Source organism: Equus caballus, chromosome 10, assembly GCF_041296265.1.
Source record: "Equus caballus isolate H_3958 breed thoroughbred chromosome 10, TB-T2T, whole genome shotgun sequence".
Classification (NCBI taxonomy): Eukaryota; Metazoa; Chordata; class Mammalia; order Perissodactyla; family Equidae; genus Equus; species Equus caballus.
The window spans coordinates 6689384-6712454 of NC_091693.1; the positions used below are offsets into that span (position 1 = coordinate 6689384).

Here is a 23071-nt window from a genome sequence, read left to right on the forward strand (position 1 = left end):
ACATTGAAAACTAGGAATGATTCCTGAAAGAATTTAAAGAAGATCTAAACAAATGGAGTGACCAAATGGAGTGACATCCCATGTTTGTAGATTAGAAAACTCAATATTATTAAGATGTTGATACTCTCCAAATTGATCTAAATATTTGCTTCAATCTCTATCAAAACCCCAGCTGGCTTACTTTTTTGCAGAAATTGGCAAGCTGATCCTAAAATTCCTGTGGAAATTAAAAGGACTTAGAATAGACAAGAAAATCTTGAAAATGTAGAACAAAATTGGAGGATTTACAATTCCCAATTTCAAAACCTGCTTCTGATTAGAAAGCTGCAGAAATCCAGACAGCGGGGTACTGACATAAGGATAGAGATGTCAACGGGACAGAACTCACAGTCGAGAAATAAACTCATACTTCTGGTTAACTGACTTTTGACAAAGTTGGCAAGACAATTCAGTGGGGGAAGGAGATTCCTTTCAACAGATGGTGCTGAGACAACTGGATATCTACATGAAAAGAATGAATATGGACCCTTACCTTAAAAATTAAGCTATACAAAAATTAACTCAAAATGGATCATAGACATCAGAGGTAAAACTCTAAGACTCTTAAAAGAAAACAAAGGAGCAAATATTCATGACGTTGGGTTAGGCAATGATTTCTTAGATATCGCAAGTACAAGCAATAAAATCTTTTATATGATAAATTGGGCTATGCATCTGTGGATGGGGCTCAAGTACAGCCAGCATATTCTGGACTGACTCCTGATTGGTTCCAGGAGTGGAGAGGGTGGGATTTATTTATTCCTTTTACGTAAACATATCAGGAGCCCACTGCACACCAGGCCCTGTCTGTGCTGGACTGGGTCAAGTGGTGACCCAGACAGACAAGGCCATGGCTCTCTTGAGGTTACAGTCCATGGCAGAGGCAGAGGATAAACACTGAAATAAATAAATGAGGTGGTTTCAGAGCTGACCAAGGGAGTAACTAGAACAGCAGAGGAGAGGGAGGGTGACATGAGGTGGAGGGTCAGGGAAGCCCTCTTCGAGGAGAGCACATTTGAGCTAAGGATAAATCCAGTGTGAGAAGATCTAGGGGGAAAGTTCCAAGCAGGAGGAACAGCAAGTGCAAAGGCCCTGAGGTGGGAAGGAAGTGGTGTGTTCCAGGACAGTGTGGCTGGAGTGTGGTGAGGCAGGCAGGCAGGAGATCAGAAGGTAGGAGGAGACCAGGCAGGGCATGAACATCTTGGTGGGGATTTGATTTTATTCCAAGCTCTGTGGGAACCTGTCAGAGGACATAAACTGAGGAGGGATGTGATCTGATACACATTTTCGAGGTTCTTTGGCCGCCCTGAGCAGAATGGAGAGGGGATGCAGCAGGTTCCCACTCTTTTTATAGGTACAGAGTCTGGAGACCTCATGCCTAGGAAGAAAGGGACAAGGCCCAGATTGTGTGGGCTCTGGGCATGGCAGGGTTGTGTTTGGAACAGAGAAGATCCCCAGGGAATGTCAGGTGAGAACAAGTCATGTGAGACTATGAAATTGTGTGTGTCCTTCTGTGTGTGTGTGTGTGTGTGTGATATGTTGATGGACTCACCCGTGCCCTTTGCCTCCTAGGAAGTCATTGACCCTCTTTGCCCAGTAGGATGGGCACTGGAGGTGGGGGCTGAGTAGGACAGCACCAGGGTGTCCTTGCCTCTACAGCTCCAAACAATGTCACGGGCCATCAAAACAGAGCCCATATGCAGTCTTGCAAATACACAATCACAACCAAACACAGTCATGAACTTATCTACATGAAAAGCACATGTATTTCTCTCTCTCTGTCTGTCTCTCTTACACATACACACACTCCACAAACCAGCAGATCCCTCTTCGAATTTCTTGGTTCTAAAGTTTTCAAGATTTCCTCTCCAATAAAATCCCCATTGTAAAGAGCTAGAGGGAATAAAAGCAGTTAAACCCACTACTTTATGGTGACCCCTTTGGGTGAGCGAGCGGTGACTATGACTGGCTCAACAACCTCTTGGCTGGTGGGAATCCTGCCTGGAGGGTCTCGTCACTAGAGAGTCCTTTGCCTGGTGGGTCCATTGCTGATGTGTCCCTTGTCCACAGAGTTTCTTAGCGGGAGGGTCTGTGTCTGATGTTCCCCTTGGCTTTGCCACGTCAGCAGAGAAAGATGAAAGTATGCCTGAGGAAAGCTCTCCAGATTCTGCATATTCTCAGCCAATTGGCTCAAACAGAAAAATGTTCAGTTCTAGCCCAGTTATTCTTCCTCTTATTTATCCGGTCAGTGGTGATGTGACGGAGATGTGATTTAATGAAGGAACGTGGTGAGAGAGGGGAATCATTGACGACCGCAGTAGGGACAGCGCCAGGGCTGAAGGCCACAACCCCCAACCCCAAGTCCCTAAGATTAGGACAGAAGACAATGCAGGGAGTGGGGACTTTAGGAAGGGGCTTTGGGGGTGTGTGTGTGTGTGTGTGTGTGCGCGCGCGCAAAGGGCTCAGGTAATGACCAACCTTGAGAGAGATGCAGAGGGTTTGGACTCCCCAGACCTCCTTCAAGGGGTCTTGATTGACTAAATGTCACAAGGGATCTCAAATTCTCTCCTTTTAAATACGGGCCGACATCCAGCCTTTTTCTTGAATTTTAATTCCTAATCTGCTCATTGATTATCCTTGGCAGGGCTCTCAGCATATTTCCCATTGGTGATTAGCTGTCGACGCTAGGGGATGGGCCTTAAATGTGCCCCCTCCACGCGGGCTAGATCACGTGGCTGGGGGCTGTTAAGTGAAGCCATGGGGGAGTGGGAAGGATCAGGGCCGGGGTGGCGAAGGCATGGCTTCAGGAGGCAACAGAGGAAGCCTGAAGGCGCACTTCGAGAGGGAGGGGCCAGCGTCCTTGAGGAAAGGGGCGGGGCTTCAGGGAAGAGGGCGTGGCCACTAGCCGTTAGAGAGCCTCCCAGGCTTTGCTCTAAGAGGCTGGGGAGGTGAGGGAGAGCAGGAGAAAGGCCAGACTGACAGCTGCTGGGGCAGTGAGATGAGGGAGCTCCGTCAGAGTCTCCTGGAGGGCTTCTTACAACAGTTTTCTGAGCTACAACCGCAGAGATTGATTTAGTGGGTCTGAGGTGAGGCCAGTGAATTTGCGTTTCTAACAAACTCCTAGATGTCACGCTGCTGGTCCGGAGACCACAGTTTGAGATCCCCTGGAGGAAGCCCCCTCTTTCGGCAGGCTGCCTGGGGAAGAGAGAAAAGAAGCAGGGCTCCAGTCTCTGAGATTGGAGAAGACCCATGGGCCTGGGGAGAACCAGGGGCAGCGAAGCTATTCCACACCCCCACCAGCAGAGCAAGGTCTTAAATCCACCCAGATCCCACCTTAAAGCTGCCTTTTTAATGGAAAAAAAAGAACTACAACTGTTTGACTATGAATAACTTTCAACTTACTATTGGCTGTGATTTCTTGGTAACCATTTTGCATGCTAGAGAATTCTTGGAATGGAGAAATCTGACCTCCAAGATGTTTTCCAAGGGAGTCTGCATTTTTATACATACTAAATTTAACAATTGACCTAATGATGAAATTGGTTATTATTACATTCAATAAATCAGGTTATTATGACATTTATTCAAACTTTTATTAATTCTAAATATTCAGTCAATAATTGTGGGGCCAAGTTGTGTGTGTTTGTGGCTTTTGTTTCCAAAAGGTAATCTTTGATTTTTAAAAACAATTTATTGAAGTATGACATGCATACAGAAAAGTGCACATCATAAATGTACAGCTCAAATCTTCTTGAACTGAATACACACATGTAACCAGCATTCACCCCTCCCTCCCCCATCCATGTGCCTCTTCTATTCTCTGCTCCCCAAGGGTAATCATCAGAGACTAGTTTAGCCTGCTGTTGTACTTTCTACAATATGTGTCTGTAGAAAGCTCCTTTTGCTCACCTTTAAGTCTGTGAAATTCATCCACGTAGCTGTAGGTAGTTGTGGGTCATTCATTCCCATTGCTGTGTGGTATTCCATTGTGTACACACACCTCAATCTATTTTGGCATTCTACTGTTGATGGGCATTTGGGTAGTTTCCAGGCTGGGGTGATTATGAATAAAGCTGCTATAAACATTCTAGCACATCTTTTGGTGAATTTATGTATGCATTTCTGTGGGTATAAATCTACAGATGGAATTGCTGGGTTATTGGAAAAATGCTTTTCAGATTCTGCTCTTGACTTTTCCATAGTTGCCATGAGAAAATCATCACCTGTCCACAGAAATCAGCAGCCACAATCCGGGCTGCTGGTGTCCAAGAGTCAGGGAGCAAGCAGCTGCCTTTGAACATTCACTCACTCCTCCAGCCTTCTGCCTTCAAACTTCCAGAATTACATAACTATAATTTAGAGAGACTGCTTACTCTAGATGTTGCTTTTCTTGCTGTGTGGAGGGACAACAAGCAGGGGCAAACAACCAGGGCTCTGTGCTGCCTGGGACGCCCATGTGGGGCTCAGCCATCCCCCAGCTCCTGACATTCACCTGGACTGGCATGGACTGCAGCCTGGCCTTGATCCTTCTCCAGTACAACTAGAAAACCCAGCTAATCTTCCCCAAGTTTAGAACTTAACACATGTATCCTCTGAACATAAATTATTGGAACAAGATGGACTAGGAATTTGAAATAATCATGGTCAGTACACTTAAGGGGATAAAAGAATATCCTAACAACATGAATCAAGAATAATAAGTCTTCAGAAAACCAAGTGTTAATAAATAACTATGAAAAATAGAATTGGAATAAAGAACCAAAGAGATGGGATAAAGAGTAGGATGGATACAGCTGTGTTGGAAAGTCAGACAGAGGAACTCTTCCAGAAGATTAAAAAGGCAGAAAGGGGATATTAAAAGGCAGTAAAAACCCCCAATAACCAAGTAATATGGAGGATGGACATAGAAGAGTCAACCTAAGTTTGCTTCCATTTCAGGGAGATTTAGCGGAAGCGGGAAAAGATTGCAAGTTTTGATTCTGCACTGTTGAACTAGAAGTCACTACTGAACTTCCAACCTCAAGACCTATTCCAAGCCTTTCCCTGCTGCTAACAGCCACTCCAGGTTAGTGCCAGCCCTGAACAATGGTGACAGCTGCCCAACTGTCTCTTTGCTTCAAGTCTGCCCCACCCCACATCCACCCTCCACCCAGAAGCCAGAGTGGACTTTTAAAAAATATAGACCATGAGCCAGTCCTGATAGCCTAGTGGCTAAAGTTTGGTGTGGTCCACTTCAGTGGTTCGGGTTCGGTTCCCAGGCACGGAACCACACCACTCTTCTGTCAGTAGCCAGCTGTGGAGGTGGCTCACATAGACACACCAGAAGGACTTACAACTAGAATATACAACTATGTACTGTGGCATTGGGGGTGGGGGAGGAGAGAGGAAGGTTGGCAACAGATGTAGCTCAGGGCTAATCTTTCCCAGCAAAAAAAAAAGAGAAAAGAAAAGAAAAAAAATACAGACCACAGGATATGTCTCCCTTGTTTAAATCCTCCAATGCCTTTCCTTCACACTTAAAATCCAAACATCTTCCTATGGCCTACAAGATGTTGGAACATCTGGCCACTGCCCTGTCTCCAAACTCGTCTCTTAACCCTCTCTCATTGCTAAACTCCTCAGAGCCTTTGCACTTGCTGTTCCTTCTGCAGGGACTCCCTTCTCTACATCTTCAATGCAGAGGCATCTTTCCATCCTACAAATCTTAGAGTATCCCCATCTTCAGTAGCACCCACCTATTACTATCTCATCACTCTATTTCCTCTGTAGTGCTTACTCCCATCTGAAATTATCTTATTTACTTATTCCTTGTTTATTTTCTTCTCTTCTGTGGGATAATGTAAGCTCTATAAAGCAGGAATTTGTTCTGTCTTGTTCAATGCAGCAATCTTGGGCCTAGAACAGTACCTGGCACACAGTAAGTGCTCAGTAGATGTTTACTGAATGAATGAATGAAGCCTGAGGGAACACACACACGGAGAAAAAGAAGGATCATCCAGAAGGCGTAAATCTCATATGATTTATTATCCTCAAAAGTGCCAGCGGAGGGGAAACTTTGTCTAGGGACAGAGTCAGGGCAAAGTGTCTTCAAGGGGCAAGGAGGGCCCTCCATCCCTGGCATTCTGAGGGAGAGGGGACCAGGTCAGCCTCGGGGTCTCCTGGATTGTGGAGGCATCTGTCACCAGGCACAGTGGATGGAGGGAGTGAGGAACATGAACAGCAGTCCCAGGGTGACACTCATGATGCCCGTGGCCAAGGTCATGTTGGAATTCCTCTCTGCCCTGACTCTGTCTCCACAGCCGTTGGCATCCTGGGTCTGCAAGGATGGGGGAGGTGGGTTGGGGGGAGTGTAGATGGAGGAGCTGAGCCAGGGAAGAGAGGAGTCCTTGGCTGAGGTTGGGCTGAAGGGAAGTCAGAGGGGCCTTCCTTAGGGAGAAACCTGGAGCTAGCATGGGGATGAAAGTTGGGATAGGACCCAGGGAGAAGGGGGAGCAGGGAGCGGGGAAGAAGACAAAAGCCACGGTGAAATAAAAACAGGGTTCTGGGAAGAAGCAGAGTGGTGGACTGTAAGAGGGGCAGGGTAGGTTCCTGGAGAGAAGGGGAAACAAATGTGGAGATGTCCCTCGGGGAGACTGGGATAACCATGGGGAGAAGGCTGGGGCCCTGGGAGGAAGCGGGGAAAGGACTGGGTTAGGAAATAGAGGGATACGCCTGGGATGAGGGACAAGGGGTTGTGCCTCATCCTGATAGAGAAACAGGGGCTGTGATTCCCAGAGGGAAACAGAGAGGAGGGACATGATGGACAGAAACAGGAGGTCCTCCACAGGAGGGTTCATGGGGTCTCCACAGACATCACCAGGTGACCTCATGAGGCCTGCAGAGGCTGGGGAGCTGCAGCTATACACTTCAGGCCTGCAGCGGAGAGACCAGCAGAGACGGCATCTGCAGACAGCAAGTGGGGAGAGGGGACAGCTGAGACACTGAGGAACGGGGATGGGCTGAAGTGACCGCACCAGTTGGGAGAGACCTGGAAGCTGACCCTGGCCAACCAGCAAGGGTCACACAGACCCTAGTGATGATGACTCCAGTATTCATAAAACACTTGCTGTCCCATCCCCGTCACTTCCCTCCTGTATCATTTAACTCTCTCCCTAATCATCTGGGGTGTCCCACTGCAGGCTGTAGGCCCCTCGCTGCTGCGATGATCTACATATCTCTTTCCACCTCCCATAATGCCCTTGCATGGCCCCATGATCCCCACACTATAACCCTCCCTCTGTCCACACATCACCCCCTCCCTGTGCCTCAAATCCCTTCCCTATCCACCATAACCTCCTCCCCATCTCATCCTAACATTCCCTGTGCCCCTTAACTCCCTGTTCCCACAACCCCCTCCCTTTCCTGGTAACTTCCTCCTCATCCCCATAATTCCATATCCACCTAGCCCTCCCAGTCTCCCCACAACCCCCTGGCCATCCTCCTTTCCTGCCCCCGCCCCCCCCCCCCCCCCCGCCTTTAACATCCCCACAGTCTCTGGTCAGTCACCCAATTAATTTAAGGTCCCAACCATCCCTCTAGGTGGCCAGGGAAGTGACCTCTCTCACCCACTCTGCCTTGACTCTGCTTTCCCTTGGGCATTGTGATTGGCGCCTCTCATATAGGGGGGCAGAGTTTCAAAGCTGTTTTTTTTAGTCTGAGCTTCTGATTGGTTCAGTGAATATAGAGGGCCCTCCTCATCTCCTGAGTGGCCTGATGAGTAAAGGAAGTAGAAATTCAGATACTTGCTTTTCCTTTCTCAAACTGAACCACAGATTGTTTGCATCTGTATAAAATGGGCGGGCCTCTGTAACCTGCTTTTTCCAAGTCTGACCTAGAGATGGGTTCCATGAGTGTGAAGGGTGGGATTGACTAATTCATTCCATATAGACTTACTTGTGCTTGGCCTGTGCTGGGCTCTGGGAACCAAAAAGTGACCAAGACAAACAAATCTAGGGCTCTCATGGAATTCACAGTCCATGGGGGAAGACAGAAGATAAACATTCATATGAACAACTAAATAAGAGAATTTTTCAGGTGGCGCAAAGTACTCTGGAAGGAAAGAAATAGAAGGATGTGATAGAGAGGGATGTAGGAAGGAAACTTACGGGGAGAGGGGAGAGGGGTGAGGGAGGTCGGCAGGTTTCCCTGAGGAGGGGACATCTGAGCTGAGACCTGAAAGCTGAGAAGGAGCCAGCCCTGAAAAGATTTGGTGGAAAGAGTTCCAGATGGGGGAACAGTAAGTGCAAAGGTCCTGAGATAGGAAGGAGCCTGGTGTGGTTGAGGGACAGAAACAATGCCAGTACGGCTGGAGTATGGTAAGGGAGGGGCAAGAGGCAGGAGGTGAGGAAGAAGAGGAGGGCTGGGGCCTGCACACCTAAGTGAGGACTTGGGGTTCGATTCTGAGTTGTGGGATTGTTTTGAAGGGTTTAAGCCAGGAAGAGTGCGATACGATTTATGATTTAGACTTTAGAGGCTTTGGGCTGAGGTTTGATGAATGCACAGTGGGCGGGGGATAGAGGAGCAGTATGTTCCTACTCTTCCTGTGGGTTCAAAGAGAAAACTTCAGGGTCCAGGCATGGGGCAGGGGTGTCTGGCATAGGGAAGGTCTCAGGGAAAGTCAACCCAGAAGCGAGTGGGGCAGCAGGACCTTGGAATCTCAAAGCCCTTCCCTCATGGATTCCTGGTTGGTTCCATGTCAACAGCCCTCCAATCTTGAGGACTCCTGCCCCGCCCTTGAATTTTAACTCCAGATTGGCATATTATAGTCTCCCGGAGCTGTCTGTCCCCATTACTCATGGGTGATTGGCTGTGTCTCCTGGGGGGCAGGCCTTTCAAGTGCCCCTCCTGAAGCATCCCCGAGTTGAGACTTGCAGGGTGGTCTCAAGGTCAGGAGAAGCCACTGGGGTGGGAGAAGGAGGCCATTCAGAGTGAAGTGAAGAGCAAGTGGAAAGGGGAGAGGTCAGCAATGGAAGCCCGAAACCTGAGAGTCAAAGGAGGATATTTTCAAGAAAAGGAACCCCATTAACAGTGCCTGTTGGACTGGAAAACCTTTCTCATGGAGCTCTTAGGAGGTTCTCTGTGGCCTTGCTCTCGGCAGTTGTAGAAGAGCAGTCTGACGACACCAGACTCCGGGTGCTTCGGACACAGAGAATAGATGCCTCTGTCCACAGGGTGTCTGAGGGGGGGCGAAAAGAGCAGGGTGCCAACCCATCCCCTCGAGAAGATGGACCGTGGACCCGAAGAGAACCAGGAACTGTGCAAGTCTCCATCCCCCACCAACACGGCGACTGTGTGAAATGCACCCACATTCCACCTTAAACATATGTGTTTATTAGTTTTGTTTTTGCTGCCAAGCATTTGAAATAAACTTTTATGACTTTGAATTTGAACATTCCTGTATGATTAACACTGAATTTACTGAGTGTCGAATGAGGGAATTCACGTAACACAAAGGAATCTGACCTACAAAGTGTTCTCAAACGTTTACAAGGACCAAGCTGAACGATTTAAAAATCGATATTATTTTTTTTTAAGATTTTATTTTTTTCCCTTTTTCTCCCCAAAGCCCCTCAGTACATAGTTATGTATTCTTCATTGTGGGTCCTTCTGGTTGTGGCATGTGGGACGCTGCCTCAGCATGGTTTGATGAGCAGTGCCATGTCCGCGCCCGGGATTCGAACCAACGAAACACTGGGCCGCCTGCAGCAGAGCGCGTGAACTTACCACTCGGTCAAGGGGCCAGCCCCCCAAAATCTATATTATTTTTGATGGAACTAAACTTCTTTGGATTCTTATTTTGTAGTGCTTTGAAGGTAACAAATTGTTTGCAGAGCTAAAACCTTTCTAGGCCTTGGAAAGTTCCCAGACTGAGCACTGCGTCCAGAAGAGGAGGAAGAGTTTGAACCCCTATATTTACCACAAACCTAGAGGAGAAAAACTATCGTGCCTTCCAATGCCTGGTGACGGGCCAGCGCTCCAGAGTCGTAGCTCCCATTGTGGTAGGACTAACGGAAGAGGAGGAGGAGACCTTTAACAAAAACATCAGGAGAATTCTCCAAAATGTGCCAATAGAGTAGAAAAAGAAAAACCTGGAGCTAGGACTTGTTGTCAAGTTTTGTTGATTTGATTTAAGCTTGTTGGTTTGACTTTGGAACTGTGTAAATATTTTATATAGTTATTTTTTTAAATTGATAACTAAAAGGCAATCCTTAAACATGAACATAAAATTAAACAAAAGAACGTAAATGAGAACCAGACAGAAAGGAATTATTCCAAGTGACTTTAAACACAGTGCTTTGACTTTACAGCCCTAGTGGACATGCTCTAAGAACAAAAAGACCAATAAGAGAATCTCGGGCTGCTTTCAGAGGTCATAATTTTGGCGGTAGTATTAATATTGTTATTCTGAGATTGCTGAAATAAATTGGATAAAGTAAACAATTAGATGATATTCTAATTCTATTATTCCTGGTGTCACTGTGAACTCGGATTTTTGGCACAAGAAAAGAGATGCATGTAAAATGAGACAGCTTAGGTAAAAACTGTAGCCTTGAGTTTGAATTGCAAAAAATGATATAGACTCTTGTTATAGTTTATCCTAAAAATGTTTTCTAGTTCTGACCCTGAAAAGACTTAGAAACAATGACCTACTCTAGTCCTCAGATTGTGATTTTGGCATTCTCACAGGCAAGGAAATAAAACACAAAATCCAGCAACTGCCAAAGATGGGGACTGTGACAAACCATCCCCCACTTTTAGCTGATACATCAAAGAGCTAAAACCTCAGCTTAAAGGTCAAACGTAAGGAAATCAGCTCAAACACAGACTTGTAGCCTGGCTTCACCCATCATCTGATGTACAGGCTTCACCCATCAACCTCAGGTGTTGTACTTAGAGATCCCAGACTGACAGCACTCCTGTGCCTCGCAGAAACAAAAGGAAATCCACTCTGCAGGAAAATGGCATGATTCTAGGCCTCAAATTATTCTTAGAAATATTTTTCAAATACAGTACCAAATTCATAAAGATAACCTGGCCCATATGCAGACAAGAATCCATGAGGGACAAAAAGCAGAAACAAGAGAAAATAGAAACAGAATCATGCACACGTCAGATATTGGCATTATTAGATACAAGTAGGCTAACTATGTGCAGAGAAATAAATATGTTTGAAAATTTTAGTGGAGAAATTGGAAACTACTTGAGGTGACAGAGATTTGAAAGAAAACCAAACAAATTCTAGAACTGAAAAATATCAGTAATTGATATTAAGAATGCCATCAGTGTGATTAACAGGAGATTAGACACAGATGAAAAGACAAATAGTAACCAGAAGATAGGTCAGAAAAAATAAACCACAGCATAGAGGAAAAAAGAGGAAGTTATAGCATATATGTGACTAGAATCCCAGAAAGAAGAGAAGAGAATGGTGAAGAGGAAACATTTGAAGAAACAATGACAAAAAGTTTTCCAAAACTAATGACTAATATCAGTCCTTGGACCAATAGAAGAAGTACAATGAACCCCAAACAAGATAATTACAGTTCAAATCTAATTCTATTTTGGGAAAACTGCAGAAAACTATTTCTGGCAAAGAGGAAATATTAAAAACAGTTCCCTCAATGGAGTGACAGATTGATGGCTGACTTCTAAACGGCAACAAAATGAAGCTTAGAAGATGATAGAATGATATCTTTAATGTCTGAAAGAAATTAACGGCCAATGAAACATTACATGAGCAGCAAAAATATTCTTCAAGAATGAAGAAACCATGTGCCTGTGGTGAGACCCTGGAGCCACAGGAGAGCACACGGATAGTGAGGGCTCCTGTAGCTGCTTGTCAGCCCAGATCACTGGCCGGCACTGCTGGGCTCACCTGCAGCTATCGCCTCCAGCTGTGCACCTGCACGCCACCAGCCCCACTCTCCTCACCAGCCTCCACTGCCATGCACCTGTGGTGAGATTCTGCAGCCACAGGAGTGCATGCCAAGAGCCAAGACCCCTGCAACTGATAGCGTGTCCACAGTTGGCCCTGGCACTTGCTGCTGGTCCTGGCTCTCATCACTATGTGTGTGTCTGCAACTGGTCCCTGCCACTACACAGGCATCCACAGCTGGCCCCCACAGCCAAGGCTCAAGCCACATTACTGGGTCTGGCCAACACAGCTCCCTGCCCTCATCCCTAACCACTAGACATATGGGTGCTTCTGAGGCCCAACAGCCTTTCCAGCCACTGCAGACCAGCCCCCCCCCCCCACACACACACACATAGCACTCCCAAGGACAATACAGTTGTCGGTGTTGTGGACCCAGTGGCCTGAGCCATTGAGACATCACGTCCCCAGACACAGAGCTACCACATACCCCTGCACTTGGCACTTTGCACCACTACACCTGGGATCATAGCATGCTCCAGCGTGCCCTGCAACTGTAGGTAAAGGTCTTTCCTCACCAAAGTCAGGCCCTAAAGTCTTGAAGAGGTGACTACTTCTTCAAGTGAGCAGGCACCTATGAAAGGCTAGAGGGGTCACAAAAAATCAGGGAAATATGACATCAACTGTAAAAAAGACAAGAGATAACAAATGCTGACAAGGATGTGGAGAAAAGGGAAGCCTGGCGCACTGATGGTGAAATGTAAAGTGGTACAGCCACCACGGAAAACAGCATGGCGGTTCCCCCCAAAATTAAAAGTAGGACCTCCATATTATCCGGCAATTCCACTTCTGGTATATATCCAAAGGAAATTAAAGCAGGATATCGAAGAGATATCTGCATTCTCATGTTTATTGCAGCATTATTCACAATAGCCAAGACATGGAAACAACCTAAGTGTCCATCAACAGAGGAATGGATAAAGAAGATGTGGTGTATATATAAAAAATGGAATATTATCCAGCCATAAAAAAGGAAATCCTGCCATTTGTAACAACATGGATGGACCTTGAAAGCATTATGCTAAGTGAACTAACTCAGACAAAGAATGACAAATAGGGTATGATCTCACTTAAATGTGGAATCTAAAAAGTCGAACTCATAGAAACAGAGATGCTGGTTTCCAGGGGCTGGGGAATGAGGTAAATAGGGAGCTGTTAGTCGAAGTGTACAAAACTTTCAGTTATAAGGTGAATAAGTACCAGGAATCTAACGTACAGCATGGTGACTATAGTTAACAATTCTGCGTTGTATACTTGAAAGTTGCTATGAGAGTACATCTCAAATGTTCTCACCATAACAAAAACAACCACAAAATGGTAATGTGAACTGAAGGGTATGGTAAATAAACTCATTGTGGTAAACATTTTGTAATATATATGTGTATCAAATCATCACATTGTACACCTTAAACTTACACAATGTCATATATCAATTATGTCTCAATAAAGCTGGGAAAAAATCTCTATCTGTATGTGTATATGCACAAAAACACCTGGAAGTTTGGGATGTGAGGTGACAAAAAAAAGAATGAAAGTAAAATGAAGGCATTCTTAGTCAAACAAAAACTGAGACTCCTCCCCCTGTCCTTTTCTCGCTTCTCTGGCCAGAACCAGATAGCTGATATCCATGTTCTCACCGGAGGAATGATGCTGACATCATCTGAACTCACTGACTCAATCATACCATCCCTAAAAATAGGGCAGCTGGAGATTGTGTTCCTTCCATTGCGGTGCAGCGAAGTTACAAAGCACCATATGAATTATCATTCTCCTCCCAAACCAAAACTTAGTCTAATTAAAGCTCTAGATCTAACCATTAGCTAATAGGAAATGTGGGAGACAGAGGAATGGAGACATGTTAATCCAACCTTGAGGACACAATCAACACCAAATCCAGAAAGTGTAGGGTTTATAGGACAAATGATCCAGATTCTTCAACAAATAAATGGTCTAAAAGTGGAGGGAAAACTTTTATAGATTAAAAGACTACATATATTCATATACTATAACTATATTTCATAATGTATTTATTCAATATATTATACTTATATAATAGATAATATAATATATAATGTATTACAACATATATACATACATACATATATACATATATGTATATACATATATAGATACATAATATATACAGCATAATTCCTCCATACGTGTAATGTATAATATATTATACATTATATATTATTATATTATATTTATTCTATTCTATCTCGTGCTGATTCAAATACACATAGTAAAAAGAGTTTCTGGTTTCTGGTTCTGCACGTAAGGAGCCTGGAAGTCACCACTCCATCTTAACAACAAGTAAAAGGCTGAACCACCTGAAAAGTCACCAACTCTTCTTAGATCTGTTAAGAGTAACAAGGTCTCGGGGCAAACTACTGCCCCCTACCAACAGGTGAATACAGAGAATCACAACTTACTGGAGCAGAAACTCACAAGCTGAAACCTCTGAGGGGACCAATTCTGGGGTAGGAGAACTAGAATTGTCACTGATGAAATGTGGGGGCTCAGAGTGAACAAATCTGAGAGTTAAAAACTGCACTCATAGCGGCCCCCCCCCCCCCGCCCCATTTTTGTGAGTTTTACCTCCAGGAGCTTGATTAGGTTCTCACAGCAAATACCAGAGAAAAATCTCCTCAAGCTTCCAGTAGGGGGAGAGGAAAAGGAACCATTTTGAAATATGCCATTGAAATATGCCAGAGCATTCTGTTCTTCACAAGGTCTGCCATCAGGAGAAACCACACAACCAGAGCCTAACCTACTGGGGCTCTATCAGAGATTAACTGACCTTGGGGGAGGGAAATGCCGAGCTCCAGCTGGCTCCACCCTTCCACACAGGAGAAGGGAAATACTCAACCCAAGCCCACTCTAGCCATCCTATTCTACCTAAGGTGGGGAAAAGCACTGAGGAGCATTTGTGAAGTTCACAGTTCAGGCACATAGGCTCATGAAAAGACTGAGACCTAATCATAGGATTATAGAATGCTTCCCATCCCTCCACATCTTCTTGCCACAGTACTAAAGGCCGATTTACAGCAGTTAGTTTTACCTAGTACATCATGTTCAGCCGTCAAGAAAAAATTATGACATACTAAAATGCAAAAAACACAGTTTGACGAGACAGAGCAAGCATCAGAACCAGACACTGGCAGCGCTGTTGGAATAAGCAGACTGGGAATTTAGAACAACTATGATTAATATGTTAAGGGATCTAATGGATAAAGAAGACAGCAAGCAAGAACAGATAGGCAGTGTGAACAGAGAGACGGTAATCCTAAGAAATAACCAAAAAGAAATGCTAGAGATAAAAACACTGTAACAGAAATGCAGAATGTCTTCGATGGGTTTATTAGTAGACTGGACATGGCTGAAGCAAAAATCTCTGAGCTTGAGTATATATCAATAGAAACCTCCAAAACTAAAAAGCAAAGAGAACAAAGACTGAAAAAAATAACCAAAACAGAATATCCAAGAACTGCGGGGCAACTACAAAAAGTATAACATTATTATAATGGGAATACAAAAAGGAAAAGAAAAAGAAAGGAACAGAATAAATCTTTGAAACAGTAACAACTGAGAATTTTCCCAAAACTGGTGTTAGACACCAAACCACAGATCCAGGAAGCTCAGAAAACACCAAGCAGGATAAATGCCAAAACAAACAAAAATACTACAACCACACATTGATATTAAAACTACTAAAAAATCAAAGATAAAGAAAAAATCCTGAAAGAAGCTAGAGGAAAAAAACACCTTATCTGCAGAGGAACCAAGAGTAGAATTACATCCATCTTTTCCTGAGAAACCAAGTAAGGAAGAAGAGTGGAGTGGAATATCTAGCACTGAGAGAAAAAAAACCCACCATGGGGTAAAATTCTGTACCCCAGAAAATTATCCTTCAAAAATTAAGGAGAAATAACAACTTTCTCAGACAAATAAAAAGTGAAAGAATTTGACAGTGAACAACATACTCAATGGTGAAAGACTGAAAGCTTCTCCTTCAAGATCAAGAAGAAAGCAAGGATGCCCACTTTCATGACTTTTATTCAACATATTACTGGAAGTTCTAGCCAGAGCAATTAGGGAAGAAAAAGAAATAAAAGGCATCCAAATTGGAAAGGAAGGAAGAAATAAAACTATCTCTGGTCTCAGATGAGATGATCTTATCTGTAGAAAATCCTAAAGATTACACACACACACACAAGAATGTTAGAACTAATAAGTGAATTCAGCAGAGCAGCAGGATACAAAATCAACAAGCAAAAATCAGTTGCATTTTCACACACTAACAATGACCAATCCCAAGAGGAGAGTTAAAAAACAATTTCATTTACAAAAATATTTATAAGAACAAAATACTTAGGAATTAACTTAACCAAGAAGGTGAAAGACTTGTACAGTGAAAACTGCAAGACATTGCTGAAAGAAATTAAGGAAGACATAAATAAATAGAAATATCCCCTATTCATGGATTGGAAGACTTAATATTGTTAAGATGTCAATATCACCTAAAATGCTCTACCAATCATTGTGATCCCTATCAAAATCCCAATGACGTTTCTTACAGAAACAGAAAAACCCATCCTAAAATTCATATGGAGTCTCAAAGGACCCCAAATAGCCAAAATAATCTTGAAAAACGTAAACAAACTGGAGGACTCATACTACCTGATTTCAAATCTTACAGTGTGGTACTGGCATAAAGACAGACATAGACAATGAATTAGAATAGAGGATCCAGGAAAAAAAAAACCCTTACATATATGGTCAAATGATTTTTTTATAAGTATGCCAGGACAATTCAATGGGGGAAGGTGTTGGAAACACCTTACCAACAAATGATGCTGGGAAAACTGAATATCCACGTGCAAAAGAAAGAAGTTGAACCCTTATCTAACACCATGTACAAAAATAAACTCAAAATGGATCAAAGGCCTAAATTCAAGACCTAAAATTATAAAACTCTTAGAAGAAAATATGGAATAAAAGCTTTACAACATTGGCTTTGGCAATGATCTCTTGGATGTGACACCAAAGGCCACAAAAGGAAAATCAAACAAATTGGATTTCATGAAAATTAAAAACTTTTGTGTATAAAAAGATACTATCATTAGAGTGAAAAGGTAACCCACAGAATGGGAGAGAGTATTTGCAAATCATATATCTGATAAGAGATTAAGATCCACAACAAATAGAGAACTAAAACTCAACAACAAAAAAACCCCAAACAACCTAATTCAAAAATGGACAAAGAACTTGAATAGACATTTCTCCAAAGAAGATATACAAATGGGCAATATGCACATGAAGAAATGATCAACGTCACTGACCACTAGGGAATAGTGTCTCTGCAATGAGATACCACCTCCCAGCCATTAGGATGGCTACTATAAAGATAAATAATAAATAGCAGATGTTGATGATGATGCAGAGAAGGTGGAATCCTTGGGCACTGTTAGTGGGAATGTAATATGGTGCAGCCACTGTGGAAAACAGTATGGCAGTTCCTCAAAAAATTAAAAATAGAATTACCATATGATCCAGCAATTCTGCTTCTGGGTATATACCTAAAAGAATTAAAAGCAGAGTCTCAAAGACAGGTTTGTATACTCATGTTCCTAGCAGCATTATTCACAATAGCTAAAATGTGGAAGCAACCCATGTGTCCACAGATGGATGAATGGATAAGTAAAATGTCATATATACATAAATGGAATATTATTCAGCCTTAAAAAAGAAGAAAATTATGACATATGCTACAACATGGATGAACATTGAAGATATTATGCCAAGTAAAATAATCCAGTCACAAAAAGACAAATATTGTATGATTCCACTTTATAAGGTAGTTAGAGTAGTCAACATCATAGAGACAGAAAGTAGAATGGTAGTTGCCAAGAGCTGGGGAGAAGTGGGGAATGGTGAGTTTGTTTAATGGGTATCAAGTTTCAGTTTTACAAGATCAAAAGAGTTATGGAGGGGCTGGCCCCATGGCCAAGTGGTTAAGTTCTCGCGATCCGCTGCAGGCGGCCCAGTGTCTCGTTGGTTCGAATCCTGGGTGCGGACATGGCACTGCTCATCAAGCTACGCTGAGGCAGTGTCCCACATGCCACAACTAGAAGGACCCACAACGAAGCATATACAACTATGTACCAGGGGGCTTTGGGGAGAAAAAGGAAAAAATAAAATCTTTAAAAAAAAAAAAGAGTTATGGAGATGGATGATGGTGATGGTTGCACAACATTATGAATGTATTTAATACCACTGAGCTGCACACTTACAACAGTTAAGATGGTAAATTTTGTTATGTGTATTTTACCACCAAAATATTAGGGAAAAAAGATCAAGCAATAATCAAACTGAAAAGTGTATCTGTTTACACCAGCAGGTTATTCACCGAAATAAACCTTTTTATATTGAAAAAAAAAGAAATTGAAGACATCTTGCAGAAAGCAGAGCAAAAGGCAAAGAAAAGAAAGAGAAAAACAGTAGAAGAGCTATCTAGAAAGTAAAAATCTAAATATTGAGAATTCCATAAAGATTGGGGAAATGAGTCAGAAGGAAATTACACATAATATAAGACAATTAGCTGATGGGAAGAACAGAATTCTTCCTATCAAGTGTGTGTTACAGTTTCTGGTATAAGGTGAGTAATCAATAAATGGTAATAGAATCAAAGAATGAAGTCCCACTTCCCTACTTGCCCTTTTCAAGCCTTGGTTTTCATGTTAAGTATGACTAATAATGCTTTCTTTCTTTCATACCGGCTGTTGGCCATGCAAATTGGCACAATCTTTCTAAAAAGCCATTTTTCAATATGCATCAACTTCCTCAAAATCGTTCAGACACCTTGCCCTAGAATTTCACTTCTAGAAATAAAATCTCTGTTATGTGGGAAGTGTCAGAGTTCAATATACCAAGAAAAGAAAAGTAGTTTATTTGCAAGAAAAGTGTGCAAAGAAGGGCAGACTTAGAAGGACTAGATTGCCAAGTGAAAAGTTCAACCAACACATTTTTTTAAACACTCACAGGATTGTCAAGGTTACAGGTAGTCTTTCCACGTAGAGATATATCAGTTTCCTCATATAATTATAACATTTGGGAAAGTCATAATACATCTGCAGACATCAACATTGGTAAAGTTAGGGATTGGTTTGGCCCAGTTAAAATGAAGTGGAAACACTACCCTGTTTCTTCCACTAAGTGTAACTAAAAACTCTAGAAAGAACATAGGAGTAGCTACCTTAGGATTCTGAAAAGTAAATCTACAAACAATCCAGTGGTGAGTTTTCCGGTTTTTTCCTTGTCTTTCCTGGCCTAGCCTCCAAGGCAGCATGAATTATAGTACTCCACACCAGGCACTGACAGCAAGGGCTCCAAGTGAAGCCCTCTCTTCTGGTCTGAGAAGTGAGAAGCAGTGCCTCTGGGGAGGAGAAAGCAGGGAAAATCTCTTTTATTCTCTCCTGGTTCTTCCTCCATAAAAGTCTCACTTCTAGGGGCTGGCCCCGTGGCCGAGCGGTTAAGTTCGCGCGCTCCGCTGCAGGCCGCCCAGTGTTTCGTTGGTTCGAATCCTGGGCGCGGACATGACACTGCTCATCAAACCACGCTGAGGCAGCGTCCCACATGCCACAACTAGAAGGACCCACATCGAAGAATATACAACTATGTACCGGGGGGCTTTGGGGAGAGAAAGGAAAAAATAAAATCTTTAAAAAAAAAAGTCTCACTTCTAAAGCTGAAGCTCTGTGGCAACAATAGTGGCCACTGGGCACTCTGAGCAAGGAGGATCCTTCTCTCTGACCAGAGGAACTATGAGTCAAAGGGCCTAGGGAGAACCCTCACTGCTTTTTCCCTCTCTCTATATTCATGTTGCTTGGCCCTGCACACAGACCTACTCATATGTGTGGCAGAATGATGAGACTAATGTCCTAGCTTTTTAGTCAAGCAACTAGAAGGAGTGGCTCAGGAAGCTAGGAAGTATCAAAGACACTGTGGGAAGGAAGGCACTCAAGAAAGAAATTCCACAAAGTTGTGCATGAACTCCTGGATTGACCCCTGAGCTACACATTCATAAATGTAATTTTTTTAAATAACAGCTGTATTGAGATATAATTCACCCACAATAGAGTTTACCCTTTTAAAGTATACATCCAGTGGCTTTTATTACAGTCACAGAGTTGTGTATCCATCACCACCACATCTGATCTTAGATGGTGCACCAAAGGCTTTAAGAACTGAGCTGTGGGCAAACCATTACCCAGGTCTCAGACTAGCCCCTAGGTGGTGAATTCATGTGGAATATTTGAATAGCATTGCTAAACCTCTAGTGGTTGAACTTAAATTGGAACCACAGCCCATAAAAGGAAGGTCTGAACTTGAAGAATGACCCTAACTGGGTCAATTGTCTGCTCAAACAAAAACACAAACATTCTTCACAGGATTTAAAGAAGACCCAATGCCTTGTACCATAATCTTCAAAAGGTCCAGAATACAATCCAAAATTACTCTAAACACAAAAAACTAGGAAAGTCTGATAAATTTTCAAGGAAAAAGACAATCAACAGACAATCCCAAGATGACCCAGATGTTGGAACTATCAGACAGATTTTATAACAGCTGTATAACCATGCTCCAAGAAATAAGGATGAACAATATGGAAATAAAAGGAAAGATCAAAAAAGAACCAAATGGTGGAAGGACCTAGAGGGAATTATGCTTAGCAAAATAAGCCAGTCTGAGAAAGACAACCACCAGATGATTTCACTCATATGTGGAATATAAGCAAATACATGGACAAAGAAAACAGTTCAGTGGTTACCAGGGGAAGGGGGTGGGAGGTGGACACAGAGGGTGAAGGGGAGCACTTATGTGGTGACAGCCAAGAAATAATGTACAACTGAAATCTCACATTGATGTAAACTATTATGAACTCAAAAAACCTCACTAGGTAAACTCAATAGCAGATGGAGATAACAGAGAAGAATCGGTGAACCCGAAGATAGTTCAAAAGAAATTATCCAGTGTGGACAATAGAGAGAAAAAGACTGAGAGAAATTAGCAGAGCCTCAGGGACCTCAAAGACACATTTGTATACTCATCTTCCTAGCAGCATTATTCACAATAGCTAAAATGTGGAAGCAACCCATGTGTCCACAGATGGATGAATGGATAAGTAAAATGTCATATACACATACAATGGAATATTATTCAGCCTTAAAAAAGAAGAAAACTCTGACATATGCTACAACATGGATGAACATTGAAGATATTATGCCAAATGAAATATCAAAAAGTCTAACATTCATGTCATCACAGTCCCAGAATGAGAGGAGAAAGAGTGCTGCAGACAAAAACATATTAAGAAATAATGGCTGTAAACTTCCCAAGTTTGGTGAAAGACATAAACTTACAGATTTAAGAAACTCAATGAATCCAAAACAGAATAAACCTAAAGAAATCCATGCCCACACACATCCTAAGCAAACTTCTTAAAACACGGAAGGAAATCTTCATGACCTGGAATTAGACAGAGAGTTCTCAGACATGACACCAAAAACATAATCATAAAAAGACAAATTGATAAACTGGCTGTTGTCAAAATTAAACATATTTTCTCTGGGGAAAAAAAAAACCTGATATCAGAGTGAAAAGACAAGTAACAGACCGGAAAAAAAAAGTTTGCAAATCATGTATCTGAAAAAAAGACTTACATCCAGAATTAATAAGAAGGAAGCAAACAATCCAATTTTAAAAATTGATAAAAGACTCAAATAGACTTTTCACCAAAGAGGCTATAAGCATGTCAACTAAGCACAGGAAAGATATTCAGCATATTAGCCACTGGGGAAATGCATATTAAAACTTTGATTACATACCATTACATACCTATTAAAACGGTTAAAGTAAGAGAGACTAACAATATCAAGTCCTCATGAAGATGGGGAGAACTGGAACTCTCATACATTTCTGGAATGGAAAATGATACAACATTCTGTAAAAACAGTTTGGCAGTTTCTTATACAGTTAAACAGACATTTACCCTATGACTCAGCAACCCCACTTCTGGGTATTTACGCTAGGAAAATGAAAACATGTTCACACAAAATTTTATGAAAATATTTATAAATTCGCTCTTCATAATTGCCAAAAAGGAAACAATCCGAATGTGTCTCAGTGAGGGAATGGATAAACAAACTGTATGGACCAACACGTCGGAATACTACTCAGAAATCAAAAGGAACAAATTGTCGATGCACTCAACAACTTGGATAAGTCTCAAAGCCGTTAGGCTGAGTGAAAGAAGCCAGACTCAAAAGGTTATACGCTGAGGGTGACGTCAGTGAAAATGACAGAGTAGGGAACTCCAAAACTCCCTCCTCCACGAAAGCACTGAATAAACTGACAAAAACTGTCAAAGTCAACTTTATCAGAATCAAGGGCTTACAGCAACCAGGCAAATGCTTAATCAAGAAAAAGACAAAAACAGCTGAGTCTCAGAGAGAGCGCTTTGTGGTGTTTTAAGTTATTCTGGCAGCATCTCCCACTCCCCAGTTCTGTGGCAGCCTGGAAGACAACAGCCCACATTCCCAGTACAGGTATAGTATAGTATACTAGGTACTAGGTACTAGGTACTAGGTAAATAACTCATTCTCGGAGAATTGTCGTTGTTGTTTTGAACTGTCTGGTGACTCCCTGAAGGAGCAGCTCAAGAGGCTTGCTTTCATGTCCTCCAACTCAGAACTATTCTGGGGATAAGGCAGCTACCAGAGGTGGAGGAGATGTCACAGGCGAATGAATTAGCTGTTGCCACCCAGAGGAAAGGGATATCGGTTGGGGCAAACAATAGAAAAACCAAAAAGCTTTAGTGGAAAAGCTGGGGAATGAGATGCTTGGGGAATAAAGGCTTAGAAAAGCTCCCACATATTCCTGGGAATCTAGAAATCCACATGTTTGCCCAGGGCTGGGTGCAGGCCCAGAAAAGACCTGAGAATATCCTAAGCTCTCACTCCTGGCTGATCCTCAGGCTCTGGGCAAGCAGTAATGATG

The 23071-nt window shown here is 42.8% G+C and overlaps 1 protein-coding gene across 1 annotated transcript in view; it reads left to right on the plus strand.

Annotated features, from left to right (window-relative positions):
* Window positions 1-2922: 2922 nt before the first annotated feature.
* The window catches only part of PMIS2 (PMIS2 transmembrane protein), a 47430-nt gene continuing 27281 nt past the window's right edge, over window positions 2923-23071 (plus strand). Inside the window, exons 1-2 of the mRNA XM_070224078.1 lie at window positions 2923-3125; window positions 4978-5104. The gene's annotated coding sequence lies outside the window, so the exon portion shown is untranslated. The remainder of the gene's footprint in view (window positions 3126-4977; window positions 5105-23071) is intronic.